The sequence below is a fragment of the Erythrolamprus reginae genome, chromosome 3, assembly GCF_031021105.1.
Source record: "Erythrolamprus reginae isolate rEryReg1 chromosome 3, rEryReg1.hap1, whole genome shotgun sequence".
Taxonomy (NCBI): domain Eukaryota; kingdom Metazoa; phylum Chordata; class Lepidosauria; order Squamata; family Dipsadidae; genus Erythrolamprus; species Erythrolamprus reginae.
This window is the reverse complement of record NC_091952.1, coordinates 81,994,843-82,019,984: the sequence shown is the minus strand read 5'-3', so window position 1 is coordinate 82,019,984 and position 25,142 is coordinate 81,994,843. Positions and strand designations below refer to the sequence as shown.

At 38.9% G+C, this 25,142-nt stretch overlaps 1 protein-coding gene across 8 annotated transcripts in view; it reads right to left on the bottom strand.

The window, feature by feature from the left end:
- The window catches only part of FGGY (FGGY carbohydrate kinase domain containing), a 239,001-nt gene that overhangs the window by 13,694 nt on the left and 200,165 nt on the right, over positions 1-25,142 (bottom strand). Inside the window, exon 15 of one of the 8 annotated variants that reach the window (XR_011558588.1) lies at positions 18,684-18,756. The exons of the other annotated variants lie outside the window; for them this stretch is intronic. The gene's annotated coding sequence lies outside the window, so the exon portion shown is untranslated. The remainder of the gene's footprint in view (positions 1-18,683; positions 18,757-25,142) is intronic. 8 annotated transcript variants of the gene reach the window in all.

Below are 25,142 nucleotides of genomic sequence, written 5' to 3'. Positions count from 1 at the left end.
CACACACACACACACACACACACACGCACGTATACAGCTAGCAATGCCAGTCTACAATCCATTTGTTCCTGTTTAGATCAGAAGAATCATATAAACTGAAAAAATATTCTACTTAGGTATTTGTTATTGTTTTTGAGGCCATCTAGTATTTTCAGATACATAAATACTTGCAGAAGATTTATTTCAAAGCAGCTACACACTTAACTTCTAAAGCTGTCCTTTCCTTATTTTTTCAAAAGAAAAACAAAGCCATAGAGTGGATAATAACTCAGAAAGAAGCCTTATTATATTTAATATCACTTACTGCCAAGTAAGTATCTAGGAGTTCAGTTAAATTGCTCTCTTTTAGAGAAGTGGGGAAAAAAGAAAACAAACCAAGTATCATCATTAGGACTTCGTTATGGTAAGACCCCTTAAAACAAGCAGAATCCCGAGAAGATGAGAGAAGGACAGATGGTGATATACAGTATTCGCAGGCACACCAAGAAGGATCTAGGCAGTATTGTCTGTTGAAGATTTGCTATTTTCAGGAGATCTTGGGCTTAAGCTCAAGTGATTGTGAACAGGGAGGAATCTAAAAACCCACTGATGAAGACCACATGATACAATGACCACCCTTTGGAGAGATAAAAAAGCTACCTGGAGATAAACTATGCCAGGGAGCATAATAACCCCTTACTTCTTTTTAAAAAAATATTTTTTATTAAATTTATCTACATTTAAAAGACCATACAAAAACAAGAAACAAAGACTACAAGCAAAATGGCATATATAACACACCAAACAAAAAGAAAATACAAACAATACAAAAGAGTTTACAGTACAGGAAACTTTATTACAGCAGTAGAGAGTCTAGAGAGATTCTCAACCATCCAGGTTATGGTTGCCCCAAATGTTTGTCCCAGTACTTCAGAACTGAATAATCTCCTTGGATGAGAAATAACATGTTTTCAAACAAAAACCCCAAGGAAGTCCACTTGTTTTTGAGAAAAAGTACCTTTGGGACCACAATTGAGAAAAAAACCTACTTTAAAATGTCTGGGCGCTTGCTTCTAATTCAAACTACAGTTGATTCTATTATTCCTGTTATTATTTGTTCCAAGAAAGTAGAAGAGTGAGAAGAATTACTTACTTAGAACTGAAACTAAAGACTTTTCTCGCTTTGTTTACTGAATCACAGGAGGAAACATTGCCAATGAGATCTGGTATGCTGAATCTTGAATCAAATTTCCAAAGATTGTCAAAAGCCCATGGCATATCTCTTATATGTGGTATAATTATAGCTATAAACTGTCTGCTTCTTGGAGAAGATGAAATTTTTCAGACACTATCAACTAATTCTAATGACAAGATACAACATACAGTATATAACACTACAGAAGGCTGTGACACCTCAGTGCATTGGAGTACAACTTTCCTATGTGAAGATTATAACAACCTATGTTACCTAAAAAGAGTAACAAGCTGGATGCAAATGTGATAGCATCCTAGGATGCTGTGGCTGCTAGCAGACTGTCAGTAGGTGAAAAAGGTCTTTCCCATCATTCTTTCATAGCCCATAATTATCAGGGAACGGAAAAGGGAGAGAGCTGAGTAGCAGGATTCCTTAGCTTTTACGCAATCTTTGTTTTGTTTTGTCTTTTTCTGGAAAGGATTGCACCAGATTTCCCGGGACCTGACATGACATTTTATTCATATTAATATGGTTAATGAGTGTGGATTATTGCACAAACAGTTCCAGATTCCACATGTCTGGAGTTGTAACACCGGTTAGGATGAAAGATTTGGTTAAGCATGTCCTCAAATGGACTGGGGTTTTATAAGCTTCTCCAAGTAATAATCTTATTGTGAATTTGCTTCTTAGCAAGTTCTCATACAAACTTTTTCTTTTTTTGTAAAAAAAAATCTCTAAAATTTCCATTTTTATGTCAACACATATACCTTAAAATGTCAATAACATACATATTTATACATTTTTATTCAATCAAAAATCAACATCCTGTTTCGCACCTATCATCTCGTACAATTTCTATTCTGCCCTTTGCATCTCACTGTATCTTTTTTTTTTTGAAAAAAAAGATTCCCACCGTATTCATACATATATCAATGCATATACCTTGAAATATACAATAATATACATAATTATATTTTTTCCTCCATCATTCTAGAATCAACATCCTAATATGTACTTATTACTTCTAATCATCAGTCTGTTATTCTACATTTCTTAAGACTCCCCTTCAACTCACTGTATCTTAAAACATTCATTTTCAGTCCCTACTTGCTTACTCTTATTCAAAAACAAGCATTACCTAACTGTCTTCTACTACAGTGAACCCTCGATCATCGCGAGGGTTCCGTTCCAGGACCCCAAGCGATGATCGATTTTTCGCGAAGTAGCGGTGCGGAAGTAAAAACACCATCTGCGCATGCGCAGATGGTGTTTTTACTTCCACCGCCGCCCGCCCTTCGCCCGCCCACCCCGTTGCTCGCGCCTGGGGTTTCCTGGGGAGCGCGCGCGTTGCTGGGGCCGCTCCCCAGCTGGGGAGCGGATCTGGGGTTTCCCCAAGCGCGCGCGCGTTGCTGGGGCCGCTTCCCAGCTGGGGAGCGGATCTGGGGTTTCCCCAAGCGCGCGCGCGTTGCTGGGGCCGCTTCCCAGCTGGGGAGCGGATCTGGGGTTTCCCCAAGCGCGCGCGCATTGCTGGGGCTGCTTCCCAGCTGGGGAGCGGATCTGGGGTTTCCCCAAGCGCGCGCGCGTTGCTGGGGCCGCTTCCCAGCTGGGGAGCGGCCCCAGCAACGCGCGCGCGCTTGGAGAAACCCCAGCTCCGCTCCCCAGCTGGGGAGCGGCCCCAGCAACGCGCGCGCGCTTGGAGAAACCCCGGCTCCACTCCCCAGCTGGGGAGCGGCCCCAGCAACGCGCGCACGCTTGGGGAAACCCCAGATCCGCTCCCCAGCTGGGAAGCGGCCCCAGCAACGCGCGCGCGCTTGGAGAAACCCCAGCTCCGCTCCCCAGCTGGGGAGCGGCCCCAGCAACGCGCGCGCGCTTGGGGAAACCCCAGATCCGCTCCCCAGCTGGGGAGCGGCCCCAGCAACGCGCGCGCGCTTGGGGAAACCCCAGATCCGCTCCCCAGCTGGGGAGCGGCCCCAGCAACGCGCGCGCGCTTGGAGAACCCCCGGCTCCGCTCCCCAGCTGGGGAGCGGCCCCAGCAACGCGCGCGCGCTTGGAGAAACCCCGGCTCTGCTCCCCAGCTGGGGAGCGGCCCCAGCAACGCGCGCGCGCTTGGGGAAACCCCAGATCCGCTCCCCAGCTGGGGAGCGGCCCCAGCAACGCGCGCGCGCTTGGAGAAACCCCGGCTCCGCTCCCCAGCTGGGGAGCGGCCCCAGCAATGCGCGCGCGCTTGGAGAAACCCCGGCTTCGCTCCCCAGCAACGCGCACGCGCTTGGGGAAACCCCAGCTCTGCTGCCCAGCTGGGCAGCGGAGCTGGGGTGTCCCCGCGCGTGCCGCCCGCCCGCCCACGCCGTTGCTCGCGCCGCTGCTGGGGTCTTACGGGGCAAGAGGGGGAAGACCCAGGGAAGCAGCCCAGCTTCCCAGCTGGGGAACTCCACCATCTACGCATGCGTGGCCATAGAAAAAAAGGCACACATGCGCAGATGGTGGAGTTTACTTCCGGGTTGAAAACTCGCGAAATAGCCCTTTCGCGATGCTTGAGGACGCGAAACTCGAGGGTTCACTGTATATTGTTTTTTTGGTTCCAGAATAAAATACAATAATACCTCGTCTTACGAACTTAATTGGTTCCTGGACGATGTTCATAAGGTGAAAAGTTCGTAAGATGAAACAATGTTTCCCATAGGAATCAATGGAAAAGCGAATAATGTATGCAAGCCCAAAACTCATCCCTTTTGCCCATTACTGCCGGCATTCGGATCCTTGTTCGGGGGCAGGGGGTAGTAGGGGGGTGGGGTGGATATGACATTCCCAGCACTGCTGCTGCTTCTGAAAGGGAAACTGCCGCCGCCACCACTATCCTCTTGTCCTGGCAAGAGGGATGGAATCCGCTGGGACGTGGCAGCCCCACCCTCTACCTCCGTGCTGCTCCAGTGTTTTCCCTTGTTTTCCGCTAGGGGTCACTCTACCCTCATTTATCTGGTTTCTATGTCTGGCCTGGGGAATTCTGTTGGGGGCTTTATCCAATTCTAATGACCTATCTCCTTTAAGCCGTTGTTGGTGCCTTAAAGCCTGGTATGCCGATGGCATGTCAACAGAATTCCCCAGGCCAGACATAGAAACCAGATAAATGAGGGTAGAGTGACCCCTAGCGGAAAACAAGGGAAAACACTGGAGCAGCACGGAGGTAGAGGGGGAGGGGCACAATGCATCTCTAACACAGGGGACAAGGGGAGATTAGAACAGTGTAGACCCAAAACGAGGGCATGGGCAAAAACATTGCAAGAGCAGACATGTACCATTATAGAAAGCAACAACAATAATGGGGGGGAGAAAGCAACATCACACACCTCCGAAACATTGCATCATGGCTCCACCTCCTCCCCTGGGGAGGGAGGGAGGGAGCAGATACAAGTAAAAGTGGTAGATCCCCCGGCAGCCAGCAGGATTAAGCCCACAATCAGAGTTACCGCAGGGGGGAGGGAAGGGTGTGGCCCTGTGACGCGGGCAATGAGCAGACTGAGCAATGCTTTATAAATGGATTTGTCTCCCACGGCATTTTAACACTCTGACGAAGTTAGCAGCATGCTAACGAAAGCTAAGTGATTTTATTAAAGTTTCTATGTTCCGGTGATCGAGATGGCTGCTGCCTCATTACTCACATATATATATATATATATATATATATATATATATATATATATATATATATATATATATATATATATATATATATATATATACATATATACATATACATATACATACATACAGTAATACCTCATCTTACGAACTTAATTGGTTCCAGGATGAGGTTCGTAAGGTGAAAAGTTCGTAAGATGAAATAATGTTTCCCATAGGAATCAATGGAAAAGCCAATAATGCGTGCAAGCCGATTAGGAAAATCCAAAACATTAAGGCTTTAAAAAAAAAAAGCTGCCGGCAGACGAAGCTGAGGCGAACGGAGTGTGGGGAGGGACAGCGAGAGGTGGCAAGAGGTGGCAGTCCCAATGAAGCAAGGCGAAAAGAGCCTCTCTTGATCTCCATGAGTCCCTCCCGTTTTTTCCCACCCTGTCCTGCACCTTTCTCCCCTCTGGATCTCCATGGGTTCCTCCCATTTTTTCCCACCCTGTCCTGCACCTTTCTCCCCTCTGGACAGGGTGGAAGAAATGGGAGGAACCCATGGTGATCCAGAGGGGAGAAAGGTGCAGGACAGGGTAGGAAAAAACGGGAGGAACCCATGGAGATCCAGAGGGGAGAAAGGTGCAGGACAGGGTGGGAAAAAATGGGAGGAACCCATGGAGATCCAGAGGGGAGAAAGGTGCAGGACAGGGTAGGAAAAAACGGGAGGAACCCATGGAGATCCAGAGGAGAGAAAGGTGCAGGACAGGGTGGGAAAAAATGGGAGGAACCCATGGAGATCCAGAGGGGAGAAAGGTGCAGGACAGGGTGGGAAAAAACGGGAGGAACCCATGGAGATCCAGAGGGGAGAAAGGTGCAGGACAGGGTGGGAAAAAAGGGAGGAACCCATGGAGATCCAGAGGGGAGAAAGGTGCAGGACAGGGTGGGAAAAAACGGGAGGAACCCATGGAGATCCAGAGGGGAGAAAGGTGCAGGACAGGGTGGGAAAAAACGGGAGGAACCCATGGAGATCCAGAGGGGAGAAAGGTGCAGGACAGGGTGGGAAAAAACGGGAGGAACCCATGGAGATCCAGAGGGGAGAAAGGTGCAGGACAGGGTGGGAAAAAACGGGAGGAACCCATGGAGATCCAGAGGGGAGAAAAGTGCAGGACAGGGTGGGAAAAAACGGGAGGAACCAATGGAGATCCAGAGGGGAGAAAGGTGCAGGACAGGGTGGGAAAAAATGGGAGGAACCCATGGAGATCCAGAGGGGAGAAAGGTGCAGGACAGGGTGGGAAAAAATGGGAGGAACCCATGGAGATCCAGAGGGGAGAAAGGTGCAGGACAGAGTGGGAAAAAATGGGAGGAACTCAAGTCTGGAGGTGGGGCATCCCAGCGGCCCGGCGGCAGGTTCGCAAGGTGAAAAAAGTTCGTAAGAAGAGGCAAAAAAATTCCGAACCCTGGGTTCGTATCTTGAAAAGTTCGTATGACGAACTACTGTATAATTATATATAAAATAAGGCATTTACAAATACCAATAAGCCAACCCATACATAGATAGAACTTTTAAAACTAGAATATTATATTGGATTTGAGGATATCATATGATAGCATATGAACAGTAAAACAGGCTGATGGGAAGGAAAGAAAGAAAGAAAGAAAGAAAGGTGATACATGAATCAACATGAGTATGCAATAGAGATTACAGATGAGTGGGTAGACGGGAAAATTAGACAACCATTATTTGTTTTTAAACATGTGCAAAATGGTAGGAATGGATGAAACCTTTTAGATAATAAATATTTCTTTTCTAAGAAATTTACGCTCACACATACAAAACTGAATACAAAGTAAAATGGGAGGAAAAGGCTTTTCAAAAGTTATTTCTGATAAACATTTTCAGGCATGTAACTTAACAAAAGAAATCAACTTGTTTTCAAGCAGCAGAATAAGCATCAGCTCACAAAGGCTATAGAAACTAGTCTTGTATATAGTTTGTCACATGATCGAGACATTCACATTGTGGTTTTTATCTTGTTTGTAGGAATATTCCATAAATTACACAAGCACAATAAATGCTTTCTTCCACTCACTTATTCACTCACTCGCATATTCTAACATGGCTTTTAAAATGATCTCTATTCCCCTTTCCTGTAAAAGTTGTGCTAAAATTAAAATATAAACATTCATATTTGACCATAATTTGATCATGATTTCTAAAGGCAAGGCAACATGCAAGTGAATGGATTTTTCAGACAAAAATAGAGGCTCTGTATAATAAATAAAAGGATGCATTCATAGTTTCAAGTCTTTGTTGTAATGTCAAAGCTGAGAAAGATACAAACCAGTAAACAGACTAGTCAGCAATGGTGATTAAAACTGCAACAGTCACTCGTGTATGTGTATATATATATATATATATATATATATATATATATATATATATATATATATATATATATATATATATATATATATATATATACAGAAGAAAACTAGGCCTATCACCCATGATTTTTAGATTAAAAGGAGGAAAAAAACATGATTAAAAAGAAAAAGAAAAGAATGAATAGCGAATGAAAGCAATGCCTGTTTATAACATTAAAAGTAGTAAAATGGTACAATTTCTCTAAAACAGGGTTTTCTATTCTATGAGGAAAAGAAAGATATCATGCAGGTGGACTTCATTAATGAATATAAACATGAAAGCCTTTCCTCTGTTCAGAGCTCTATTCAGTGATCTTAAATTGCTCTCTCTGAAGCTGGATAATGAATATCCCAAGAGAGTAGTTTAAATGTACTGAAGACACCACATACAAGGAAGTGTTTAGGGCTTGGGCTATACACTGTATGTACTATGAAGTGTGATGAAGCATGATAATAATTGATAGCTCAAACATGTGTTTTAAATAGAAATTAATAAAGCTCCTGGAATTCATTGATCATATCTCAGGGACCGCCTTCTGCTGCATGAATCCCAGCGACCAGTTAGGTCCCACAGAGTGGGTCTTCTCCGGGTCCCATCAACTAAACAATGTCGCTTGGCGGGACCCAGGGGAAGAGCCTTCTCTGTGGCGGCCCCGACCCTCTGGAACCAACTCCCCCCAGAGATTAGAATTGCTCCCACCCTCCTTGCCTTTCGTAAGCTTCTTAAAACCCACCTCTGACGCCAGGCATGGGGGAATTGAGATACTCTTTCCCCCTAGGCCTTTACAATTTTATGCATGGTATGTCTGTATGTATGTTTGGTTTTACAACAGGGGTTTTTAACTGTTTATATTGGATTGTCATATGCTGTTTACTACTGTTGTTAGCCGCCCCGAGTCTGCGGAGAGGGGCGGCATACAAATCCAATAAAATAAAATAAAATAAAATCATTTAGCAACTCAAAGAAATAGCATTATGTCTCAAAAGCATCTTTCTCAGCTTCTTCCTTACATGAAGTTAGATGGGCTAAACAGGTTTGTCCCCAGCAATTGCTTATGCTTACTTACATGTTAATAAAATCCACCAATATAATGTTGAAGACATATGAAAATCTTTACCTTGTCAATTTTAATTTTGGGACCCTGAGCTATTTTTATTAGGCAATCTAATGATATTACAGTAGAAGGTTCTGATTATAAATTTTTTTTTCAAGTATTCAAGTACAGTATAACATTAACTGGGAGATTTTTATTATTTCCTTTAATTATGTCCTGAAACTCTGGTATTTACCTATTTCGGAGGAGTTATGTTTACACTGAGCTAAACAATTATTTTCAAAAACTGAAAAATATTTCTGATATTAAGGATTAGATTACAGACATATGTGAAAAGGTACTTTTTTCTACTAATAGGAAAAATAATATATTTTTATGTAGGATACCAATTTATTATATTTATGTCAGACAACCATTAATTATTATTTTCTCCTTAAGGTAAGATATGTAAATCTGTTTGACATTTATTGATGTGTGACATATGTTAACAAGGGCTTCTCCCTTTTATATTTTTTTTCATTTTGTTTTTGTAGTTTTACATATATCCTCTTTTTAATTTTTTTAAATTTCTATTTCTTTCTGTAAAGCTTGCAAATACATTTCTATGCTACCTAAAATATATATGTATGTGTGTATGTATATATGTGTATATACACAATATACATATATAACATACATACATACATATAGGCAGAGGGATAGGCAAGAGTCATTGCTACCATCGTCCACTAAAATTGAGCAGTTAATAAATTTAAATAAATAAATCTTGAGATCACAATTTCCCTTCCTTTCAAATAAATATGATACATTAAAAATAAATAATAAAACCTGCAAAAATATAACAAACAAGTAATTTCTATTGATCATCTACTTCTTTCATTATAGTAAATTCCCCAAAGAAGTTAAATTTTATTTATTTATTATTTATTTATTTATTAGATTTGTATGCCGCCCCTCTCCGTAGAGAGGATTAATGTAATCCTTCATCTAGCACTGCAAACCCTTCCAACTCATTCCACTTCATGTTTGACAGGAACACTGTATTTTGTCCAATATAAAAGCATCTGTAAAGGTATCACTAAAAAGTTGTTTACTCTTTCCCTGCCCTCATCCTATCCATAAGCAACGAAAGGAGGCGAAAGGATTAAAAAAAAGGTTTTTTATTATTATCATGCACCAGTGAGGAAATGGGCACAAGAGGAGTAAGAATTGGTTTATTAAGGATAGGCTACAGAACAAAGAAGTATTTGGAAGGCATCAAATGTGTCAACAACCAATCCAGAGACTGTCCCTTGTGTAAACAGATCTATAGATAGATGGCAGCTGTGTGAAATCAAATGGAGAAAAGGGTCAGTGCAACTGGAGGAAGAGTCTTCTGGCATTCCAGCCATGATATTACTCATTTATTAAAGAGGCTAAACTTAGAAGCAGAATGAGCCACACTGATTGTCATTCCATCAGTCCTCAGTTGTAATGCTTGTCTTGTGTCTGTTGCTAATATTAGACCACTGCTTGTTTCACTTGTTTTACTAGGGCCTCCCCCGCAATATCCCACAAGGAACAAATAATTAAGTAATTGTATTTAGTGGGCAGCTAACACTTTTGGCCAAATTAAAATGAGTCGAATGCCAGTCTGACTGCCCGGCAGTGGGAGGCTCAGTTTACGTGGGCCATGAAAGGAGCCCAAGAGCTTAATTCTCTTTTCAGCTCACAAGTTTTGCTGGCACCAGGCACAATGTCTCATGTGTGTTGGTCTCTGACTCAGCGAAACCCAGCTTTGCACAGTGAAAAGGACAGGTGTCCTTGAACTGGACTGTGACTCAGAACTGGGAAGGGTTCAACAGCATATGGCCAGGGGTTAAATAAAAATGTGGGCAACCAATGTCTTTAACCTGTGAAGAACCAAGAATGGAAACCAACCACAGCACCGGTTCTATCCATAGTCCCGCATAGTTGCCTAAAATCCCCGCTGTATTATTTCCTAGCTTCTAGAATTCCATAAATCTCTTCAATGCTGATAAATCTCTTCAGAAAGATTGCCGATTGACCAACCACGCTAATGTGAGACTCACATTACCATTTACAAGAAACAAAAGTTGAAAAAGTCCAAAAATACTTCACGAGAAGAGCCCTCCTAGGCTTAGAAAGCTTAGATTAGATTAGATTAGATTTATTGGATTTATATGCTGCCCCTCTCCGCAAACTTGGGGCGGCTCACAATAATAAAAAACAGTACATAATAAAAATCCAATGCCCACCAATCTAATTACAATTTAAAATTAGTAATTTCCTAAAACAATCCCAATATATATAAAAAACAGGCACGCAGTCAATCAATCAACAACACAACATGGGCAAGGGGGAGGTGTTTTAGTTCCCCCATGCCTGACGGCAGAGGTGGGTCTTAAGGAGTTTACGAAAGGCAAGGAGGGTGGGGCCAATCCTAATCTCAGGGGGGAGCTGGTTCCAGAGGGTCGGGGCCCCCACAGAGAAGGCTCTTCCCCTGGGTCCCGCGTCGTCTTAAACATGTTAGAACCACATCGTCTTAAACATGACCAAAGCATTGGCCATAAAATCATCTGCTAAAATGTCCTTCCTGTCAATGGCTAGTTCAGCTTCAACCACAACAATACATGGGCACACAACAGATACAAACTCAAAGTAAACCGCTCCAAATTCGTATGTAGGAAATATGACTTTAGCAACCGAGTAGCTAATGCATGGGACTCACTTCCTGACTCTGTAGTATCATCACCAAACCCTCAAAACTTTACCCTTAGACTATCCACTGTTGACCTCACCCGATTCCTAAGAGGTCAGTAAGGGGCGTGCATAAGTGCACCGCATGCCTACCGCCCCTGTCCCAATGCTTCTCTATTATTAATACCAATATCATGTATATAAACATTGTTATATCTTTGTATATTACCAATAGGTACTTGACAAAATAAAACAAATAAATAAATAATTAAAACACACACACCCCCCCCAAAAAAAAACCCACCAAAAAAACCACACGCTATAATAACCAATTGTGGAGGAAATACAAATACAAATCTAATAAATACAAATCTAATAAATGATAATAATAATAATAATAATAATAATAATAGAGAGAAGGAAGATCTACACATTTTGTAGCTTGATTATAACCACACACCCTTGTTGATCATTTTATTCAATTACATTTAAGATTATAAATAGTTTAATCGTCCTGCTATCTAAGCTAGCTAGATCGTTCTAGATGAAGTATTTAGGATTATAATGATATCTCCTTTGATCTTAGTTCAATTCACTGTGAATTCATGGGAAGTTTTCTTTGCAACAATACTAACCAGGTTCAAGTTGCTTTAGTATTTTATTTTGTAAGTATTTTAGTATTTTACATAACCCAATATTTGCTACATCTTTTTCTCTCCTTTTCCCTTGCTTATGGTTCCCTAATACAATCAGGGAAGACTTCCATTATGGGATTAACATGCAATATATGCTCATTACTGCACATACTGTTCCTAGATGGAATTCTCAATAGTATACAAAATCTTTAAGGAGAATTTTCAAGTCATACCAGCTGGCATGGTATATCAAATACTATGAGAATCTCTTGGAGTGCCAACTTTGTATCTCTGGAGGTTCTGTGTTTAAAACCTCCTGCACTCCATTAGATGCTTTTCTTTTTGTATTGTGAACTATACTCTGAGTGTTGTACTATTTTAGCCTATTTACAATAAGGTTCTTTTTCAGAAATTATATACAGATATACATATGTCATCCACATGCTTTTTTTTAAATGGCTTCATAGCTGTAAGACACTTAGTGCAATTTATCTCAAACTTGGTAGTAAATTTGGGGTGACTTAAAAAAAAAAAGAATTCACTATATATGATCAAAATGCCCACCTGATATTAGTATTTGTATTTTACTTTTAATGAAATTCACTTTTTAAAACTTTATGAAGAAAATTCCATGCGTTAAAAAAGTCATAGTAGGAGAATATCACATTATATGTAAGTGAAGTATTATATATAATATATAATATCTATTATTATACTTATATAATATAATATGAAGATGTTGGATAACCATTTATCTGAACAGAGGGCTGGACTAGAAGACCTCCAAGGTGCCTTCCAACTCTCTTGTTATTGTTAGCCTATCCCCATCCAAATAATAATAACAACAATAACAATAATTTATTAGACTTGTATGCCGCCCCGTCTCCGAAGACTCGGGGTTGCTCACAACCACAATAAAACAATACGGATACAAATCCAATAATTAAAACTGTAACTAAAACCCATTACCTTAAAAACAATCGATACTACGCAATCATAACCAAATGTAGCAGCAATCACAATAATGTTGCATTAAAAAACTTCACCAGATCATAACCTTTAAAAATTAGCAATTGTTTTTAGAACACCACTATGAACCAGCAACCAAGAATACCTTTTTCATACAGATATTCTTCACCTAGCAACTACCAAAATTACAATGTTGATGAAAAAATATAGTAAGCACACTTGCAGTTTCACTTAGTGATGGTTTTACTTAACAACCAAGTTGCTGGTCCCAACTGTAAGAGCTAAATGAGGACTTAATGTATGTGGGGAAAAACACCAGCAGCTGAGAATACCAAACCACAGAAATCTACTGAATTGTTGATGTAGGAATTTTAAGATATGTAAAATGCTCTTTTGTGAGTTGTAGCTATGCAGTTCTACCCACCTATGTATAACTTCTTTACCAAACTTTGCATTCATCTTTCGGAAACTTCACATTGGTTTAGAAGCCTGAGTATTAAAATCCTTTCCACAATGCACCAGAATATCTATTCCATCCCCTCAAAAGCAACTCTTCTTGAACAATTGATGTGTATCTTCAAAGGCAATAATAATACTTTCTTCTGTTATCACAGAAAAAAAAATACTTCCCTTCACAGATGGAACAGAATTGCTATAATAACTTGATTTATTTCATGTTAGAGATCTTCTCAATATTGTAGAAAAATCTCCCAAATCCTACAGATAGAATTGTGAAGCATATCTAATTTAATTTAATTTAATTTAATTGGATTTGTATGCCGCCCCTCTCTGAGGACTCGGGGCGGCTCACAGCATGTACAGAAAAACAGGAAACAATAATAACAATCCAATTAATTCATTAAAAAACAATCTTAAAATTGTAATTAAAATAATATCAATATCATTCCTTCAACAGTCAAACTAAAGTATTCATTGGTCAGGGGGGAAGATCTAAGGAACTCCAGGCCTGGCGGCAAAGATGAGTTTTTAAACTCTTTCGGAAGACAAGGAGGGTGGGGGCAGTACTAATCTCTGGGAGGAGCTGATTCCAGAGGGCCAGGGCCCCCACAGAGAAGGCTCTTCCCCTAGGTCCCGCCAGCCGACATTGTTTGGTCGACGGGATGCTAAGGAGACCAACTCTGTGGGACCCCACCGGTCACTGGGATTCGTGCGGCAGAAGGCGGTCTCGGCGATAGTCTAGTCTTTGGCTTCCTAATGACATGTGTTAGCGCTTTCTCTTTCTCTCTTTTTGAAGAAGATAATAGGTTGGACATACAATACTAACCTTATGTATTTAATCACGTGTAGTTGGCAGGAAAATAATTTCCCACTGAACTACATGTATTATCCACTCCTTTATGTGCTAAGTAAATATTGAAAAGTTTGTTAATTTTTTAAAAACATATTATTTCTAAGTAAATTTGGGGGGCTTCAGTATTTGTAAATAAATAAATGTTCCTTCTCCACTTACGCTAAAAGCAGAAGCACCTCTCTCACCTATATTTCACAACCTGTCTTGAGGCTAAAAAAAGCAGGTGATCACCAGCCCATTTAGTGATCAACAATACACTTAAAACAATTTGGAACAAGGTATAACATCCATATTAATAGAAAAGTGACAGACAATGAGAAAGGAAAAGCCTGAAGCATGTGCCTAAACATCCTTAGACTTTGTACAGGAAATCTGGGATAATTGCACGATTCTGTTCAAAGATAATGCACTAATTTCATTGGTCAGAGGTAGATGAGGGGTAGCAATAGAGGAAAGCTACTGAAGTCTAAATTTTATGAGGAGCCACTTGACTAAAAGTGCAGAATGAAAGTTTACCCCAGCTATTTTTGGCAACATTCATGGCATACATTTTGCTTTTATCGGCTTCAAATTCAAATATTTCTTCACCATCTGGTGACCGGGTGCGTTTTTAAAAAATCAGTTATTTACTTTATGATCTACAACTACAGCACTGTTTACATATTAGAAGGTTTTCACAATTCCTTCCATATGTTCATTTGCTTTCTCATAAAAATGCTTTCCATTTAAGCCCATTTACAGGAATATACTCTGCTCTGTCAAATATTTAAGCATGAACCACAGTATAGCTCTTCTGAATATCCAGCTGGAATTTTACCACGAGAACCATTTCACAGCCCCTCCCTCATTTAAAAGTAAAAACCCACGAGCATATTGTTAGGCTTCTTAACTTTGTGCCCAACAAGACAGTCTAATCATTCATCAGAATGCTGGCTGGGGAATTCGAGGCATTGAAGTCCACAGGTCTTAAGTTGTCAAGGTTGGACATGCCTGCTATAGGGTATGTTGTTCTCTACCATCAAATATTAATCCAGAAAACAAATAAAATTTGAAATTCTCATATGCCTGTAGACTTCATTATATTGAAATGCTACTGCATAGTCTTACTGTCTATCATCAGATATGCCCTATATTTAAAATGTCATTCCATTACTTTATTGCAAAGGTGCAGAGCCCTGCCAATAGGGCATGCAAGAATTTTGTTTAAAAATAAATGAAATTAATACTGTGAAATATGCTATTCCGCTAAATTTGTACTACTGTATTATTATGGCTCTCACCATGTACATTTACATGACTAAATAGGTATAGATGGGAGAACTGACTTTATATATATCTTTTTATTTAATTTTTATTTATTTATTTTTTATTATTATTTTATTTTATTATTTTATTTTATTTTATTATTTTATTTTATTTTATTTGTAGGCTGCCCCTCTCCGTTGAGGCAGCTCACAACATGTCAACAGTAAAACAGTATACAAATTACAATTGGATCCAATTAATATAAATAATTAGTTTAAAACATTATAAAAACTAAATATCAAAAATCATTTATCTATTCATTCATTCATTCATTCATTCATTTTGTCCAATAGATAATGAAGGTTAATGAGATTAACCATGTAGAATATATATCAAAGAAAGGAAAGAAAGAAAGAAAGGATAGGAGTGAAGATATAAGAATAAAATGCAATACATCAATGGAGGATAGAAGAAGAGGTATATGAGTGGAATAATGACCCCAAGCCTGGTGGCATAAATAAGTTTTCAAATTTTTTTGAAAGGGGAGAAGGATTGGGGCAATACGAATCTGATTCACTACGAATATACATTCATTCATAAACTTCATTAATATAGTCCTTATTCTATTTGATACTTTTAATGTCCTTATTCTATTTGATACTTTTAATCAGTTAAGTCTATGTATATTTTTAGGAAGATATATTCTTCAGAAATCAATATTATCTGAATCCACAAGCATACTCCCCTTTGTGAACATTTTATTATATACAGTATATAGAAGATGTTAATTAGCTCAGAAAGGAAACACACATTAAAAAGGAACATTGAACTACCATCATTTTATTTTAAAAAGGCATGAAGCAAGACCATATGATTGAACAAAACAGAATTATGTCATTTCACAATGGAGGAAACAATCCAACAATTTTAAGAAGTGTGTTGATGATAGCAAATGACTAGCCAAGACATGCTGGAATCTCTTCTATGAAAAGATTAAGAAACATCTTTCCCACTGTGATCTCCAACTTTTTATGAATTCAGGTAAAATGATGAGAAAAGTCTAACAAAGTGGTTCCCTAAACTCTGGCCTAACAATGCGACTAGCATAGCGTATTAAGAGCCAGTGTGACAAGCAAATTAAACAAACTATGAGAATTATCCTTTGGTCTCTTGTAAAAAAAATGCAATTTTCTCAATAAGTTCATAATTAATTGAGCATCTGATGCTGGATCTCCCATAAATATAAGCCAAAAGTGGCTCTATATTCAGCCCATCCAAGTAGACAATCCAAAGCTTTCTGCATCTATTGTGGAAACTGATGGAAAAGTAGGTGGCATCTTCCCTTGAGAAGGTAATGCCCTGGGAATGGTGTTTAGTTCTGAATGTTATTATTTTGTTCTTTGTCATCCAATTTACTATATCCAGGAATTTGCAAATCACACAGACTTGTTTTATTGACTGGTGTATAAGTCTAAGAAACAAACCAACACACTCTAACATTTCAATAGTTACAGACTTGAACTCAGCCATTTGAAATAATAAAATTTATGCAACATTCTCAGAGACAATCATTTTTCCAAGATATGGCTTTCGTCAAATCTATCTAGGCAATACATTATGGCTTATAGGTTTTAGAGATTACAAATAGGAAGCTTGTCTCTTCTATTTTTGTAACCTTTATCTCCAAATTCCTATTTACATTTTATAGACTTTTGTATTTCTTGTCTCTGTTAGACACTACAGAAGATTATAGAAACACAGAAACATAGAAGATTGACGGCAGAAAAAGACCTCATGGTCCATCTAGTCTGCCCTTATACTATTTCCTGTATTTTATCTTAGGATGGATATATGTTTATCCTAGGCATGTTTAAATTCAGTTACTGTGGATTTACTAACGTTTGCTGGAAGTTTGTTCCAAGCATCTACTACTCTTTCAGTAAAATAATATTTTCTCACGTTACTTCTAATCTTTCCAATTAACCTCAGATTGTGCCTTGTGTTCACTTTCCTATTAAAAACACTTTCCTCCTGAACCTTATTTAACCCTTTAACATATTTAAATGGTTCGATCATGTCCCCCCTTTCCCTTCTGTCCTCCAGACTACAGATTGAGTTCATTAAGTCTTTCCTGATAAGTTTTATGCTTAAGAGCTTCCATCATTTTTGTAGCTGGTTCAATTTTATCAATATATTTTTGTAGGTGAGGTCTCCAGAACTGAATACAGTATTCCAAATGTGGTCTCACCAGTGCTCTATACAGGCGGGATCAATCTCCTGCTTGTTATACCTCTAACTATGCAGCCAAGCATTCTGCTTGCTTTCCCTACTGCCTGACTGCACTGTTCACCCATTTTGAGACTGTCAAAAATCACTACCCCTAAATCCTTCTCTTCTGAAGTTTTTGCTAACAGAACTGCTAATACAATACTCTGGTTGAGGATTCCTTTTCCCCAAGTGCATTATTTTACATTTGGAAACATTAAACTGCAGTTTCCATTGCTTTGACCATTTCTCTAGTAAAGCTAAATCATTTGCCATATTACAGACACTTCCAGGAATATCAACCCTATTGCACACTTTAGAGTTATCGGCAAATAGGCAAACCTTCCCTACCAAACCTTCCCCTATGTCACTCACAAAAGAATATTAAAAATAATAGGACCCAGAACAGATCCTTGTGGCACACCGCTTGTAACCAGGCTCGGCTCAGAATACTCGCCATTAACAACAACCTTCTGATATATATGCTTCAACCAGCTGCAAATCCACTGAACTATCCAGGGATTAATTTATCTATCAGCTCTTTATGCAATACCGTATCAAAGGCTTTGCTGAAGTCCAGATAGGCAATATCCACAGCACCACCTTCATCCAAACCTTTATGACATAGTCAAAGAAATCAATGAGAGTAGTCTGACATGATTTGCCCTCAGTAAAGCCATGCTGGTTTGGGTCCAATAAGTTATTGGTTTTTAGGTGCTGATTTATCCTCTTTTTGAGTAGTCTCCATCATTTTAACTATAACTGATGTGAAACTAACTGGCCTGTAGTTACTAGCTTCTTCTCTACTGCCCTTCTTATGGATAGGCACAACTCTGGCCATTCTTCTATCATCAGAAACATCACCTGTTAAAAGGGATTGGCTAAACAAATCAATCAGGGTGGTAGCAATCACATATGTGAGTTCTTTAAGAACTCTGGGGTGGATGTCATATAATCCCATTGCCTTATTTGTCTTTTACTGTTCAAGTTCTTCTAAGAAATTGGCCTCTGAGATCACTGGAGCTCAATCCCTACAGCTGTAAGCAATGCTATATCCACCCATAGTATTATATTGTAAGCTGCCTTCTGAGAAAACTGAACAGAAGTAGCTATTCAAATGGTCAGCAACCTCCTTATTCCCATCAATGTATGTATTATCTCCAGTACTAAGCTTTATGGGAAATCATCTGAGGTAAAAGTTTACTTCTGAATATTTTTTATTTGAAAAACATTTGAAACAGGGAAAATGTCCTGGGTTATATTAATTACAACCAAATCAAACTTGCCTTTAATGATGGGATCTTCACTTCAATAAACGTTTTGTGGGCACATAGAAGCATTTCAGAATATTGGATGTATCTATGCCAGAAAAAGGAGAACATTTACAATTGAAAGCTGACCAAGTAAGGGCAGTAGAGATTGTGCGAATGTGCAGCATGAAGGATTTTGAATGCTGGGAAGGTATGACAGGTCTCCCACAAATGCATGTCGTCAGTGGAGTTTGACATTCTGTCCCTCGCAGCCTCATTTAACTTGGTATCAAGTTCCTTAACCCTCAACAGTGAGGAAGAATTCACTACATCTAGTATATATCCAAGGTACTTTAGAACTGGTTAGTAAAATTGTTTGTGTGTTTTCCAGGTCTCTTTCTTTACATTATGTTTCTGCTATGGAGATACCTGATTTAAGAGTATTATTTAATGCTGAACCCTTCGTCCAACAAAGCAAATAATAACATAACTTGTCTTCCCAGTCCATATCAATTAATGGATATTTTGAAAGTAAAATAAATACAAATTGCAGTTTTCCTTTGATTAATAGATTATTTTATTAATTGTCTTATTACATTTACTGAAGTATCATTACAGAATAAACGAGGATCTACCTACTCAGATTACTTCATCCTCTTTCAATAAAACCTGCTATTCTACTCCAATGTAGATTTCGCAAAAGCTGTTTTCAAAAACTTGGCACTTCATATCTCTATTGCCATTCAAGTAGACAAGTATATATTTAAAAGTTTACAAGAAGATGGGAACTAATGGTATCACCCTACAGCTATAAAAATAGTATCAAGGGGAAAAAATATTCACATGTCATTAACAGAGGCCCTAAACCAGTGTTTACTTAACCTTGACAACTTTAAAATGAGTAAACTTTACCTCCCAGAATTCCCTAACTAGCTAATACTGGTGGAAAATTCTGAGAGTTCTGGAAATAATATATCTTATTGCCAAGGTTGAGAAACACTGCCCTGGGTGAATATAATAGTCCTATGACAAGAAGTTATTCAAAATTCTATTTGATCCTGGCATGACCATTCTACCCTATGCTACATAATTGCTATAATTTTATGTTCAAATGATTGGACATTCTTTCATTCGTTGTAGTTAAAGAGTTTTCTGGGAGGAAAAGATGTATAATAAATGATTAGGAAGGTAATTAAACAGTGGAACAAAAGAAACAATTAATGGCACCTTCCTATGAAGGTGTTACCATCATGTACCTCCAGTATCCAAGAGAGAGAATTGCAATGTGTTTGAGGATCCAATGGTGGGGAGCTTTTTTTTATGCTGGCCTTATTTGACCTTGACACAATGATGGACTTTGGTTGCTGATCATGTTCATTGTTATTTTCTAAGTGGTTTCTGATTATGTACAGTATCTGTTTCTATACGGGTTTGTAACTTTTTAATTGGATTGTTGTTTTTAACTGTTGTCAGCTTCTCAGAGTCACTTGGGAGGTTAGATCGGTAGCTATAAAAATTGAATGAATGAATGAATGAATGAATGAATGAATGAATCAATCAATCAATCAATCATTGAATGGTTTCAAGGAGACCAAAGCAATATTGTATTATTGGACAACCATGATCCCTTGGGTCATTGATACACACATACCAGACTCATTTTCAACTTCCTTAATGCTTTCAATGGCAGAGCTTCTAACATACTGGAAAAGTTCATAAAAATTCAGGGGAATATTCAGAGATGTCTCTACCTTGAAAGTAGTAGTCCTTTGCTGAATTGTATAGCACTATCAAATATCAGCTATTCATCACAGGAAATGTTTTATGACATTTTGTATTGCGTCATAAATGCTTTATGATAATTTTATATATAGTAAAATGTTTTAATTTTATAAACTTTTTATTACTGCATTCAATTTAAATTACAACTTTGATAAGATTTATAAAATTTGCCAGGTTTCAATTCCACAGGAGATATGAGTTCAAGATTTTGGATGCAGTCTGTAATTTAGCTCATTTGTTCAAAAGATTTTGTGGTGTACCATTTCAGCTAGTAAAAGGTTACCAATTTAGTAGTATATATAGACTGTGCCTGTAGCTTTCCAATTTAGCCAGTATCAGAACATATCGTTGGACTATTAAAATCTCTGGTCTAATCCAGAGTGTGCTTGTTATGTTTCATATTAATGTGTTTATTTTCATGGCACTGGTTTTATTGCCAACTTACACAGAGCAGGCACTAATCATAAAGAAGACATGAGTTGGCATATCACAGCATGTACACAGATTTGTGCACACATGTACGCATACATGTTGTGGTTGGCTCTGGTCCAGCCCCAAAGAATGTGGAGGTGGATGCAGGGGAAACATCAACATGTCATAGGCCTGTTTTATTGCCGACAGAGTCAGGTAGTGCAGTTTCCTCAGACGAAGAAGGTGGGGGAGACTTGAAAGAGGGGGGCTTGGCACACAGCCCAGGAAGCCAATCTCCATTATCTTCAGTCGATTCGGATGAGGAAGTGTTAGACCCACACATGCGCAGAATTATGCATAGAAGAAACCAACTGCAGAAATATTACAGGAGATAAGAGAGGCCACCTGTGTTTGGGTGGGGCTCCAGTAATTAGAGCTCCTGATATAAATAGCAATGTGCTGGCTTGGCCGTTGTGGAAGATTATCTGATCGTTGCTCTTCAGGACTGTGCCTTGCTGTTTCCGGACTTTGTTTGTTGATTTTTCACGACTTTGAAACCAAAGCAGAGCAAAGTGTGTGTGTTTCACTTCGTGGAAGAAGGAGGGCTGTGACGTTCCTTCACAGCTGCTAGCTAAGTACTTAAGGACTGATTAAGGGGATTGTACAGACTACCAGGTTGTTTTGGGATGAGTGCTCTTTGCAATACAAAAAGGGTGCTTTGTTTCTTTTGAATTTTTGTGATAAGAACATTGTTTTTGAACTTTCAAGTGCGTGTGTGTCTGAAATTTGTACCCTTGAATTTTCGGGAGACTCATACCATAGAGCCCAGCAGAACAATACATATACATGCACACAGACAGAATCTGATTACACTATTTTCACTTTTCTTTTGCATTTTATATGTAAAATAGTCATGAAAATTTCATATACTTGAAATATTTTAAATTTTTGAGAACCGGGTATAAATTTCTGATTTTACAGTTGTCTCTGTCATATTTCATAAAAATACTACTGGGCTAATTTTCATGGCTATAATGTGGAAGAACATTAGGTTGATGAGAGGTCCCTAACCTTGCAGGCTTGGTGGACCAGGAATGGTGATGGTGGGGTGGGGGAGGAGAGGTGTCCCTCACCTGCCGCTTGCAAGGCCCAGTTCCAAATGAGTGCAGCCTGATAGTGGGCTACAGCCCGGGGATTGGGAACCCCTGAGGTAAACAGCATCCTATATTATGGAATTCATGCTACATGTTACTAAAACTACTATTTGAGAATACAAATAGTAGTTTTAGTCCAAGTGGAGCTGGGCGGCATATAAATTTTACAAATAAATAAATAAATACAGTAGTACCTCTAGATACGAGCTGCTCCACATGCGAGTATTCCAAGCTACGAGCCACAAGGGGAGAGAAATTTCTGTTCCAGACCCGAGCTCAAATTCGGGATACGAGCCGAGCGTCCACTAGGCAGCGCAAGAATCCTTGCTTCTGGTTATCTCGGAGGGGAAAAACAAAGTCTAAAGCCATTTGTTCCAGATACGAGTTGTTCGACATACAAGCTCCCTTCTGGAACGAATTAAACTTGTATCTAGAGGTACTACTGTACATTAGTAATAGCTTATATTGGTACCAGGTTGCTCCAGAACTGAGCACACTCATTCTCAAAATTTTTAAAATGCAGCCTAAAACAGCTGTGTATGTTCACATCTTCTATTTCAGCCTCTCCATATTTTTTTTCTCAACTAGCAGTGGCAGGTGTCATTTGTCATTACATACGATATTGGTTCCTAAAGCTAGAGCCAAGACATTAAAAGTCAATGGGGGCCTCTCATGATTTTATTGCTGTCACATTGTGGAACTTATTGTGAGAAATTCTAGGCCACTTTAATCACTGAAACCAAGTTTAGTTTTCCACTTGAAAGAGTGCATGTTAATACAATATTTACGTTAAACTTCCTCTGAGATTTAGATGCTTAGTTGGGTGATAGGTAGAGGAGCAACTGGAGAAATTTGTAGAACTCATAGAAAACATAAAAAATATTTCTTGCGTTGGTAGAAGGCAAACTCCTCTTGATTTTCTTTGTGATACCTTTTAACATATTTTTTTCATATTATCTTGCTTGTTCCTAATAAAGAGATTACTCAACTATGTATTTCAATTCCATGTAATTTTTGCAGATTTGCATATGTAGAGGATGACTGGCAGAGGAAACAACTACTTTTATACTTTGAAATTAAGGAATGTCATTCCTATTGAGATATATTTTTCTGACTCCATCAAGTTGTCACTGTTTGATGTGCCTATGTCATATCTTCACATTTTACCCCCCCCCCCAAAAAAAAAGATGACTAGGAACAGAATGAAAATCCTCATGTTATGCTAAATCAAAATTTTGGTGTGTTAGAATTTCTGAATTGGAGATGTATATTTCAAGCCATTAAATTTTAATTTTAATCTGTGTTCTTTTTCATATTTCTCTGTTTGACTATATAGCATATACTATTAGTTTGAAGAAAATATCAAGAAAAATATCAAGAATGAAAAAAAATATCCATTCTGTATTTCAGGGCTGAAATGCTTCTAAATGGCATGAATAAATAATATGAATAATTAGAACTTATAATTTCTATAATTATATAATAATGATAATTGACAAAGCCAGGGGTTAACGCACCTGGCTAGTGTTCTGTCGGGCTCTCTGGTAGAATCCTCCCAAAAATTCACAGGTACAAATTTCAGACGCACATACGTTTGAAAATTCAAAACAATGTTCTTTATAATGAAAAGTCACCAAGCCCTCTTTTGGTATAGCAAAGAGCACTCGTCTCCAAACAAACTGGTAATTGATACAAGTCCATTATAAGTTCTGTGATACTTAGCTTGCAGCTGTGAGGCAATTCACAGTCCTTCTTCTTTCACAAAGTGAAACACACTTTGCTCTGGTTTAGTTTCAAAGCGGGGAAAAATCAGCACACAAAAGGTCAAAGTCAGTAAAGCAGTCACAAAACACAACGATCAGATAATCCTCCACAATGGCCAAACCCACAGGCTGCTATTTATAGTAGCCTCACTAATTAGCACAGCCCCACCCAACCACAGGTGGCCTCATTTTCTTTGATAATAATCTCTCAGTTGTTGTTGCCTATGCATCGCTCTCCGCATGCATGGCTGTATCATTAACTCTTGTTCTGAATCCAAGGAGGAGCTAGATAATTGATCTCCTTCTGAGCTGTCTGCCACACTCTCCTCCTCCCTGTCACTCATGTCTTCTTGGTCAGAGGAGCCTTCATCAGCAGATTCCACCAGGGGCAAGACAGGCCTGCAGCATGTGGATCTCTCCCCCACATCCACAGTCCTTGGGGCAGGAGCTGGGCCAGAGCTAACCACAACAGCTAGAAAGCAGGAAACTGTTAGTCCTAGTCCTGCCATGAAAGTTGACTGGATGACTTTCGGTCAGTCACTCACTCTCAGCCCAACTTACCTCTCAGGATTGGTGTGGGGAAAATAGGAGGAGGAAGTTCTGTTGGGCAGAGGTGGGTTCTTCCCAGCTCGGACTGGTTCTCTTGAATTGTTAGCAAACAGCTGATGACATCACAATGACATCACAGAACCAGTTTGGTTGGTGCCGGTCCTTGGGCACAGCCATTTTTTTTTTCAGAATTTTTTCAGAATTTTTTTTTAAAAAATCTGGGTATTTTTTCTTCTGCGCATTTGCAGAAGCTGGGTTTCCGTCACTCCGCATGCATCGCCATCTTATTTTTGGATTGGGGGGGGGGGGGTTGGAATTTTTGCCACTGTGCATGCACGGCCACATGGCACGGGAGGAAGCAAACCAACAGAGAGGTAAGTTAGAACTCACCCCTGTGTTGGGTATGTTCAATGCCTTGAGTTAATTGTAAAAATAATAAAGATGGGATACAAATAAATAAAATAATTATAATATTTTATAGGTTTCCCCGATATCTAAGAAACATCCCATATTTATATAATGCAATTTTGGATTTCAAATAACGAAGGAATAATCTATAGATGTAAAAATATTCATCTGTAATAAATCAATAGATACTAAAAATCAAAATTTACATGTTTTTAATTCATGTAAACCTTTTTTTACATAACGAAAGTTATATTATTTTTTTCCTAAGCCGATTTTAAGCAATGGTGATAGTTTTTGAAATATGTTCTTATACATTTTTTTCTGGAATAGGAAATGTTGTAGCATATTAAACTAATTGAAGTGGATATAATTTTTCCATTGTTATTATGCTAGAAAGGACAGAGTTACTATATAAAGTTCACAAAGAA